Genomic DNA, 11,713 nt, shown 5'->3' with positions numbered 1-11,713 from the left:
TGGGGAGAAGGCATGGATATGGGGAGCCAGCCCCTAGGGTGGGTTTCATGCTGCATTTAATTCTTGGATCCAGGCAGCACAAACGTAAACAAATCTGATTTTGTTTGCTAATCACAAGATACTGGCTTCTTTTTGTATGTGTCTGAGGAAGTGGTCTGTCCTTGGTCAGCTGACTTCCAACAGGAGGACATCATAACCTATCAAATCCTTTCCGGTAGCTTTCAGACCCCAGCTCTGTATGCTGCTGCTATCTCTAATGGATCAGGATATATAGTATTTATGCACTTTCCCTGATTTGCGTTTCTGCCTTTTTTTATTATTATTTTTTTAGCATTTTGTTTATTTTTATTTTTATTTGGCATTTTTTTACATTATTTTCCTTAAATCACTGTAAAAATGCTACATACATACATGCATCAAAATGGCTTATAATGGGAACTGACATCTGCACTTCAGGCGACCCCAGAAGCCCGCACCCAGCGTTCGGAACTAAATGTTCTGAATGCTGGGGAGGGGAGTACCCCTTTAACCCCTTAAGGACTCAGACCTGAAGGACTCAGACAATTTAATTTTTACATTTTCATTTTTTCCTCCTCGCCTTCAAAAAATCAGAACTCTTTTATATTTTCATCCACAGACTAGTATGAGGGCTTGTTTTTTGCGCGACCAGTTGTCCTTTGTAATGACATAACTCATTATATCATAAAATGTATGGCGCAACCAAAAAACACTATTTTTGTGGGGAAATTAAAACGAAAAACGCAATTTTGCTAATTTTGGAAGGTTTTGTTTTCACTTCACGCCGTACAATTTATGGTAAAAATGACATATGTTCTTTATTCTGAGGGTCAATATGATTAAAATGATACCCATTATTACATACTTTACTATTATTGTTGCACTTAAAAAAAATCACAAACTTTTTAACCAAATTAGTACGTTTATAATCCCTTTATTTTGATGACCTATAACTTTTTTATTTTTCCGTATAAGCGGCGATATGGGGGCTCATTTTTTGCGCCATGATCTGTACTTTTTTTTATACCACATTTGCATATAAAAAACTTTTAATACATTTTTAATAATTTTTTTTAATAAAATGTATTAAAAAAGTAGGAATTTTGGACTTTTTTTTTTTTCGTTCACGACGTTCACCGTACGGGATCATTAACATTTTATTTTAATAGTTCGGACATTTACACACGTGGCGATACCAAATATGTCTAAAAAAAAAAAATTTACGCTTTTTGGGGGTAAAATAGGAAAAAACGGACGTTTTACTTTTTTATTGGGGGAGGGGATGTTTCACTTTTTTTTTACTATTACTTTTACATTTTTTTACATTTTTTTTTACACTTGAATAGTTCATAGCAATACCATGATTGCTAATACTGATCTGTTCTATGTATAGGACATAGAACAGATCAGTGTTATCGGCGATCTTCTGCTCTGGTCTGCTCGATCACAGACCAGAGCAGGAGACGCCGGGAGCTGGACGGAGGAAGGTGAGGGGACCTCCGTGCGGCGTTTTGAATGATCGGATCCCCGCAGCAGCGCTGCGGGCGATCCGATCATTCATTCAAATCGCGCACTGCCGTAGATGCCGGGATCTGTATTGATCCCGGCACCTGAGGGGTTAATGGCGGACGCCCGCGAGATCGCGGGCGTCGGGCATTGCCGGCGGGTCCCTGGCTGCGATCAGCAGCCGGGATCAGCCGCGCATGACACGGGCATCGCTCCGATGCCCGTGGTTATGCACAGGACGTAAATGTACGTCCTGGTGCGTTAACTACCACCGCACCAGGACGTACATTTACGTCCTGCGTCCTTAAGGCGTTAACCCCTTAAGGACGAGCGCCTTAAATGTACGGCGCTGCTAAGAAGTTCTTAGCGCACAGTGCCGTATATTTACAGCGCAGCTTTCCTGGATCACCACGTCTCTGGACACGGTGATAGGACACGAGATGACTGCTGATATCTATTAGCAACCATCCCGGCATATCGCCCAGGGGGGCGATCGCGGCAAATCGCCGATCAATTCAGACCTGCAATTTTCCACTATTCCGGGTCAATCGGGTCTCTGATGACCCGGAAAAAAAGTCACCCATACCCAGCAGGAGTGAGGTGGCACGGGTGTCGCCTCATGATCACGTGACTGATCGGTCAGAACGACCAATCAATCACGGACTTGCTGGACGGTGATCGGGACGGCGATCAGAGTGGAGATCGGCGCCGGCGGGGGTCTCCTACCTTGCCCTGGTCCGGCGGGGGTCCCCTCAGGAAGAGTGGCAGTGACAGGAGCAGCAGGATCGGTCCCTGTGGCAGGATACAGCGGCGGCAGGATACAGCAGAAGGTGATGTCTGTTCACCTCCTACTGTTGCTTAGCAACAACTCACAGCATGCAAAGCCAAAGGGCATGCTGGGAGTTGTAGTTTTGCAACAGCTGGCATTCTAACTACAACTCCCAGCAGGCCCTTTGGTAGTCTGTGCATGCTGGGGGTTGTAGTTTTGCAACAGCTGGAGGCACGTTTTTTCTATGGAAAAAGTGTTCATTCACTGTTGCATAACTACAACTCCCAGCATGCACAGACTACCAAAGGGCATGCTGTGAGTTGTAGCAGTGTGCCTCCAGCTGTTGCAAAACTACAACTCTCAGCATGCCCTTCGGCTGTCAATGCATGCTGATTGTTGCAGATTGTTGCACTGAGAGACTGTACGTGCTGGGAGTTGTAGTTTTGCAACAGCTGGAGGCACACTGGTTGGAAAATACTGAGTTAGGTAACTGAAGGTTTTCAAACCAGTGTGCCTCCAGCTGTTGCAAAAGTACAACTCCCAGCATGCACGCTCTGTCAGTACATGCTGGGAGTTGTAGTTTTGCAACAGCTGGAGGTTTGCCCCCCCCCCATTGTGAATGTACAGGGTACATTCACACTGGTGGGTTCACAGCAAGTTTTCTGCTGCAAGTTTGAGATGCGGCAAATTTTCTGCCCCAGCTCAAACTCACTGTAAACCCAACCGTGTGAATGTATCCTAAAAACACTACACTACCCTACCCTACACCTACACAAAATGAAAAGTAAAACACGACATGTACACATACCCCTACACACACCCCCTCCCCCCCATAAAGAAAAAAAAAGTCTTGTACGGCACTGTTTCCAAAACAGAGCCTCCAGCTGTTGAAAAACAACAACTCCCAGTAATGCCGGACAGCCACTGACTGTCCAGGCATGCTGGGAGTTTTGCAACAGCTGGAGACACCCTGTTTGGGAAACACTGCTGTGGGGTATTTTTGTGGCGGATTCAAATGCCCAATTTAGGCCTCAAATGCTCATGGCGCTCTCTCACTTCGGAGCCCTATCATATTTCAAGGAAACAGTTTAGGGCCACATATGGGAGAAATCGGGAGAAATTGTGTTACAAATTTTGGGGGGCTTTTTCTCCTTTTACCCCTTATGAAAAGGAAAAGTTGGGGTCTACACCAGCATGTTAGTTAAAAAAAAAAATATTTTTACACTAACATGCTGGCGTTGCCCCTACTTTAAATTTTCACAAGCGGTAAAAGGAAAAAAAAGACCCCCAAAATTGGTAACGCAATTTCTCCTGAATACGGAAATGCCCCATGTGGGCGTAAAATGCTCTGCGGGTGCACAACAAGGCTCAGGAGTGAGAGTGCACTATGTACATTTGAGGTCTAAATTGGTGATTTGGACAGGGGTGGCTGATTTTACAGCGGTTCTGACATAAACACAAAACAATAAATACCAAGATGTGACCACATTTTGGAAACTACACCCCTCACGGAATGTAACAAGGGCTATAGTGAGCCTTAACACCCCACAGGTGTTTGACAAATTTTCGTTAAAGTTGGATGTGAAAATGAAAAAAAATTATTTTTTCACTAAAATGCTGGGGTTACCTTAAATTTTTTCATTTTCACAAGGGAGAATAGGAAAAAAGCCCCCCAAAATTTTCATATGAAACAGGGTTAACACACTTTCTGAATGTCATTTTGAATACTTTGGGGGTACAGTTTTTATAATGGGGTCATTTATGGGGTATTTCTAATATGAAGACCCCTCGAATCCACTTGAAAACTGAACTGGTCCCTGAAAAATTCAGATTTTGAAAATTTTGTGAAAAATTGGAAAATTGCTGCTGAACTTTGAAGCCCTCTGGTGTCTTCCAAAAGTAAAAACATGTCAACTTTATGATACAAATATAAAGTAGACATATTGTATTTGTGAATCAATATATAATTTATTTGGAATATCAATTTTCTTACAAGTAGAGAGTTTCAAAGTTAGAAAAATGCTAAATTTTCTAAATTTTTATGACATTTTGGGATTTTTCACCAAGAAAGCATGCAAGTAACGCCGAAAATTTACCACTGTGTTAAAGTAGAATATGTCACGAAAAAACTATCTCGGAATCAGAATAATCGGTGAAAGCATCCCAAAGTTATTAATGCATAAAGTGATAGTGGTCAGAATTGCAAAAAAGGGCTGCTTTCTTAAGGTGAAAAAGGGCTCAGTCCTTAAGGGGTTAAAGGGTTTTCTAGCCTTATGACGAAATCCCTGTTTAAGGAAATGGGTTGGGAGGTGGAACATAGTCACTCCTCCGGTCACTTCCCATTCAGCGCTGCTACCACTCCAGTTGATACACTGTGCAGCATATCATTGGTCGTGGCAGTCGCATGTACTTGTCCTAAATGGCAGGCAAACAGAGGGGTATGGGGGGCAAAGTATGGGAGGGGAGGTTTTCGTCCACAGAGCGAGGAAACCCATTTTTAACATATTCTAATATACAACAAAAAAAACAGCAAACACAAAGATTGATCATTATTGTGTCAAACAATTACAACATATGTTACTAAATAGACACTGCAAACATAAACATGTTTGCAATTACATCTGCAGTAACAGAACAATGAAGGGTAATTATTCTTTCAAATTGACTGTAATACGAGCAGGTGCAGACCATAGGCCAAAGTGACAGTTCACATTGAGGACCTGAGACTGAAATACACTGACAGCTGTTCTCTGGTAATTGGGAGATACCAGCACATAAAGTATCATCTGACTATTATTAGGATAGATAATGGATCCATTGTACACTTAATGTTAACCCCTTAAGGACGAAGGGTTTTTCCGTTTTTGCATTTTCATTTTTTCCTCATCACCTTTTAAAAATCATAACGCTTTCAATTTTGCACATAAAATTCCATATTATGGCTTATATTTTGCACCACCAATTCTACTTTGCAGTGACATTACAAAAAAATCCACGGCAAAACGGGAAAAAAATATATTGTGCGACAAAATGGAAGAAAAAATGCCATTTTGTAAATTTTGGGGTCTTCCGTTTCTATGCAGTGCATTTTTCGGTAAAAATAACACCTTATCTTTATTCTGTAGGTCCATACAGTTAAAATGATACCCTATTTATATAGGTTTGATTTTGTCGTACTTCTGAAAAAAATCATAACTACATGTAGGAAAATTTATACGTTAAAAATTCTCATTTTCTGACCCCTGTAACTTTTTTATTTTTCCACGTACAGGCTGGTATGAGGGCTCCTTTTTTGCGCTGTGGTCTGAAGTTTTATCAGTACCATTTTTGTATTGATAGGACTTTTTGATCACTTTTTATTCATTTTTTCATGATATACAAAGTGACCAAAGATACGCTATTTTGGACTTTGGATTTTTTTTTGCGCGAACACCATTGACCGTGCGGTTTAATTAACAATATATTTTTATAATTTGGACATTTCTGCACACGGCGATACCACATATGTTTATTTTTATTTACACAATTTTTTTTATGGGAAAAGGGGGAGGGGTTTTAAACTTTTATTAGGGAAGGGGTTAAATGACCTTTATTAACTTTTTCACTTTTTTTTTGCAGTGTTATAGCTCCCATGAGGGTCTATAACACTGCACACACTGATCTTTTACACTGATCCCTGCAAAGCCATAGCTTTGCATTGATCAGTGTTATAGGCGGTTGATAGCTCTAGCCTGTATCTCAGGCTTGAAGCCATCAATTGCCGATCGGACGCAATCGAGACAGGTGAGGGGACCTCCGCTCGCGTGCTAGCTGATTGGGACATCGCGATTTTATTGCGATGGTCCCGATCAGCCCGACTTAGCTTACGGGAAGCTTTCACTTTCATTTTGTTTGCCGCATCTAAAGGGTTAAACCGGTGCCGCACGCTATTAGCCCAGGGTCCTGGCTATCTTTAGCCACTAGGATGGACCCGGTATGATGTAGGGTCACGGCGTGACCCCACGTTATTTACCGGGATCGGGCGCAGGGTGTACAGGTTAAAGAGAAATTTTTTTTAAAAATCGAAACAAATGACACACACGTTCATAACAATAGTGCTACTTTAAGTATTAATGCTGATACAGCCAGTTTATCAAAGTAATCTTGAGGTACCACCAGTTTAAAGGTTAAGATTGTACAGTGTATATATTTTCATATTTTGTTATTTAATTACATTTTTTATTTAAATCACAAAGTTGTAGCTGTAAATGGTCCCCCCATAAGGGGGGATTCCCTTATGGTGTAATTGAAAAACCACAGATAAATCCACCACACATGTCTTTGAGTCCATATAGCCAGGCAGATCTGAGCTCATTTAAGGAGCCTTTACAACATGCAGAAAGGGCCTCATGATTAGTCTCTGGATTTTATGTCCGACAGGAGGCTCACAATATGTGCATAAATCTTTCTTTACTGACTCACAGCAGCGAAGTAGTTAATGAAAGATTACAGGTAAGAAAACTTTAAGGCGAAACCAAACGTTACAGATAATAACAGGTGACCAATCATGCTTGAGTACAGGTGATAAATAGTCTGTTAGGTGTACCTCCACTCTCTTTCTTCGCTGCTCACTCAGAGATATGTATCATTGATTGTTTTCTCTCAGTAGTACTCAATATATTTCATTGTATTGTACTTATATAATGCTTTTCTTTTCCTATTTACTTTATTGCCCCTATTGCATTATACATTTTACTGTATGTTTCCCCTATTTCACCTACATAATACAGTATATTCTCCACCAACTGTTATTTCCTAAAGTCACCATCCCTTACATATTCGCCGTTCCTTATACATCCCCCCTCCCTCTATCCTCCCACATCATATCGCACATCATACCTTCATTAATGCATCACTTGTCTTATATCCCCTGTCTTTTCCTGCCGGCTCCCTGCTCTCATATAGTGTGGCTTTCTTTTCCTCTGCCGGGGGTTATCTCGCATCTCACGAGACCTGTGTTCTATACGCTGTACCCCACGGTGGCAGTGTTCATTTCTCCTCAGTGCCACTCTGTCAGTCTCCCGCCGCAGCGCCCACTATATATTGTTACGCCGAGCGCTCCGGGTCCCCGCTCCTCCCCGGAGCGCTCGCTTCACTCTCCCCGCGGCAGCGCTCCGGTCACGTCCTCTGACCCGGGGCGCTGCGATTCCGCTGCCAGCCGGGATGCGATTCGCGATGCGGGTAGCGCCCGCTCGCGATGCGCACCCCGGCTCCCCTACCTGACTCGCTCTCCGTCTGTTCTGTCCCGGCGCGCGCGGCCCCGCTCCCTAGGGCGCGCGCGCGCCGGGTCTCTGCGATTTAAAGGGCCACTGCGCCGCTGATTGGCGCAGTGGTTCCTATTAGTGTTTTCACCTGTGCACTTCCCTATATCACCTCACTTCCCCTTCACTCCCTCGCCGGATCTTGTTGCCTTAGTGCCAGTGAAAGCGTTCCTTGTGTGTTCCTTGCCTGTGTTTCCAGACCTTCTGCCGTTGCCCCTGACTACGATCCTTGCTGCCTGCCCCGACCTTCTGCTACGTCCGACCTTGCTTTGCCTACTCCCTTGTACCGCGCCTATCTTCAGCAGCCAGAGAGGTGAGCCGTTGCTAGTGGATACGACCTGGTCACTACCGCCGCAGCAAGACCATCCCGCTTTGCGGCGGGCTCTGGTGAAAACCAGTAGTGGCTTAGAACCGGTCCACTAGCACGGTCCACGCCAATCCCTCTCTGGCACAGAGGATCCACTACCTGCCAGCCGGCATCGTGACAGTAGATCCGGCCATGGATCCCGCTGAAGTTCCTCTGCCAGTTGTCGCTGACCTCACCACGGTGGTCGCCCAGCAGTCACAACAGATAGCGCAACAAGGCCAACAGCTGTCTCAACTGACCATTATGCTACAACAGTTACTACCACAGCTTCAGCAGTCATCTCCTCCGCCAGCTCCTGCACCTCCTCCGCAGCGAGTGGCCGCTCCTGGGATACGCTTATCCTTGCCGGATAAATTTGATGGGGACTCTAAGTTTTGCCGTGGCTTTCTTTCCCAATGTTCCCTGCATCTGGAGATGATGTCGGACCTGTTTCCCACTGAAAGGTCTAAGGTGGCTTTCGTAGTCAGCCTTCTGTCCGGAAAAGCCCTGTCATGGGCCACACCGCTCTGGGACCGCAATGACCCCGTCACTGCCTCTGTACACTCCTTCTTCTCGGAAATCCGAAGTGTCTTTGAGGAACCTGCCCGAGCCTCTTCTGCTGAGACTGCCCTGTTGAACCTGGTCCAGGGTAATTCTTCCGTTGGCGAGTATGCCGTACAATTCCGTACTCTTGCTTCTGAATTGTCCTGGAATAATGAGGCCCTCTGCGCGACCTTCAAAAAAGGCCTATCCAGCAACATTAAAGATGTTCTGGCCGCACGAGAAATTCCTGCTAATCTACATGAACTTATTCACCTAGCCACTCGCATTGACATGCGTTTTTCCGAAAGGCGTCAGGAACTCCGCCAAGATATGGACTCTGTTCGCACGAGGCGTTTCTTCTCCTCGGCTCCTCTCTCCTCTGGTCCCCTGCAATCTGTTCCTGTGCCTCCCGCCGTGGAGGCTATGCAGGTCGACCGGTCTCGCCTGACACCTCAAGAGAGGACACGACGCCGTATGGAGAACCTCTGCCTGTACTGTGCTAGTACCGAACACTTCCTGAGAGATTGTCCTATCCGTCCTCCCCGCCTGGAAAGACGTACGCTGACTCCGCACAAAGGTGAGACAGTCCTTGATGTCTACTCTGCTTCTCCACGTCTTACTGTGCCTGTGCGGATGTCTGCCTCTGCCTTCTCCTTCTCTACAGTGGCCTTCTTGGACTCTGGATCTGCAGGAAATTTTATTTTGGCCTCTCTCGTCAACAGGTTCAACATCCCGGTGACCAGTCTCGCCAGACCCCTCTACATCAATTGTGTAAATAATGAAAGATTGGACTGTACCATATGTTTCCGCACGGAGCCCCTTCTTATGAGCATCGGATCTCATCATGAGAGGATTGAACTTTTGGTCCTCCCCAATTGCACCTCGGAAATTCTCCTTGGACTTCCCTGGCTTCAACTTCATTCCCCTACCCTGGATTGGTCCACTGGGGAGATCAAGAGTTGGGGGTCCTCTTGTTCCAAGAACTGTCTAAAACCGGTTCCCAGTAACCCTTGCCGTAACTCTGTGGTTCCTCCAGTAACCGGTCTCCCTAAGGCCTATATGGACTTCGCGGATGTTTTCTGCAAAAAACAAGCTGAGACTCTACCTCCTCACAGGCCTTATGATTGCCCTATCGACCTCCTCCCGGGCACTTCTCCACCCCGGGGCAGAATTTATCCTCTCTCTGCCCCAGAGACTCTTGCCATGTCCGAATACGTCCAGGAGAATCTAAAAAAGGGCTTTATCCGTAAATCCTCCTCTCCTGCCGGAGCCGGATTTTTCTTTGTGTCCAAAAAGATGGCTCCCTACGTCCTTGCATTGACTACCGCGGTCTTAATAAAATCACGGTTAAGAACCGCTACCCCTTACCCCTCATCTCTGAACTCTTTGATCGCCTCCAAGGTGCCCACATCTTCACTAAATTGGACTTAAGAGGCGCCTATAACCTCATCCGCATCAGAGAGGGGGACGAGTGGAAAACGGCATTTAACACCAGAGATGGACACTTTGAGTATCTGGTCATGCCCTTTGGACTGTGCAACGCCCCTGCCGTCTTCCAAGACTTTGTCAATGAAATTTTTCGTGATCTGTTATACTCCTGTGTTGTTGTATATCTGGACGATATCCTAATTTTTTCTGCCAATCTAGAAGAACACCGCCAGCATGTCCGTATGGTTCTTCAGAGACTTCGTGACAACCAACTCTATGCCAAAATTGAGAAATGTCTGTTTGAATGCCAATCTCTTCCTTTTCTAGGATATTTGGTCTCTGGCCAGGGACTACAGATGGATCCAGACAAACTCTCTGCCGTCTTAGATTGGCCACGCCCCTCCGGACTCCGTGCTATCCAACGCTTTTTGGGGTTCGCCAATTATTACAGGCAATTTATTCCACATTTTTCTACCATTGTGGCTCCTATCGTGGCTTTAACCAAAAAAAATGCTGATCCCAAGTCCTGGCCTCCTCAAGCAGAAGACGCCTTTAAACGACTCAAGTCTGCCTTTTCTTCGGCTCCCGTCCTCTCCAGACCTGACCCTTCCAAACCCTTCCTATTGGAGGTTGATGCCTCCTCAGTGGGAGCTGGAGCTGTTCTTCTACAAAAAAAATTTTCCGGGCATGCTGTCACTTGTGGTTTTTTCTCTAGGACCTTCTCTCCAGCGGAGAGGAACTACTCCATCGGGGATCGAGAGCTTCTAGCCATTAAATTAGCACTTGAGGAATGGAGGCATCTGCTGGAGGGATCAAGTTCTCCTGTTATTATCTACACCGACCACAAGAACCTCTCCTACCTCCAGTCTGCCCAACGGCTGAATCCTCGCCAGGCCCGGTGGTCTCTGTTCTTTGCCCGATTTAATTTTGAGATTCACTTTCGTCCTGCCGATAAGAACATTAGGGCCGATGCTCTCTCTCGTTCCTCGGATGCCTCAGAAGTTGAACTCTCTCCGCAACACATCATTCCACCTGACTGCCTGATCTCCACTTCTCCTGCCTCCATCAGGCAGACTCCTCCAGGAAAGACCTTTGTTCCTCCTCGCCAACGCCTCGGAATCCTCAAATGGGGTCACTCCTCCCACCTCGCAGGTCATGCGGGTATCAAGAAATCTGTGCAACTCATCTCCCGCTTCTATTGGTGGCCGACTCTGGAGACGGATGTTGTGGACTTTGTGCGAGCCTGCACTATCTGTGCCCGGGATAAGACTCCTCGCCAGAAGCCCGCTGGTTTTCTTCATCCTCTGCCTGTCCCCGAACAGCCTTGGTCTCTGATTGGTATGGATTTTATTACTGATTTACCCCCTTCCCGTGGCAACACTGTTATTTGGGTGGTCGTTGATCGATTCTCCAAAATGGCACATTTCATCCCTCTTCCTGGTCTTCCTTCTGCGCCTCAGTTGGCTAAACAATTTTTTGTACACATTTTTCGTCTTCACGGGTTGCCTACGCAGATTGTCTCGGATAGAGGCGTCCAATTCGTGTCTAAATTCTGGAGGGCTCTCTGTAAACAACTCAAGATTAAATTAAATTTTTCTTCTGCATATCATCCCCAGTCCAATGGACAAGTAGAAAGGATTAACCAGATCTTGGGTGATTATTTGCGACATTTTGTTTCCTCCCGCCAGGATGACTGGGCAGATCTCCTCCCATGGGCCGAATTCTCGTATAACTTCAGGGTCTCTGAGTCTTCCTCCAAATCCCCATTTTTCGTGGTGTACGGCCGTCACCCTCTTCCCCCCC

This window comes from Hyla sarda, chromosome 7 (assembly GCF_029499605.1).
Source record: "Hyla sarda isolate aHylSar1 chromosome 7, aHylSar1.hap1, whole genome shotgun sequence".
NCBI lineage: Eukaryota > Metazoa > Chordata > Amphibia > Anura > Hylidae > Hyla > Hyla sarda.
The sequence above is the reverse complement of the archived record's forward strand: the minus strand, read 5'-3'. Positions refer to the sequence as shown.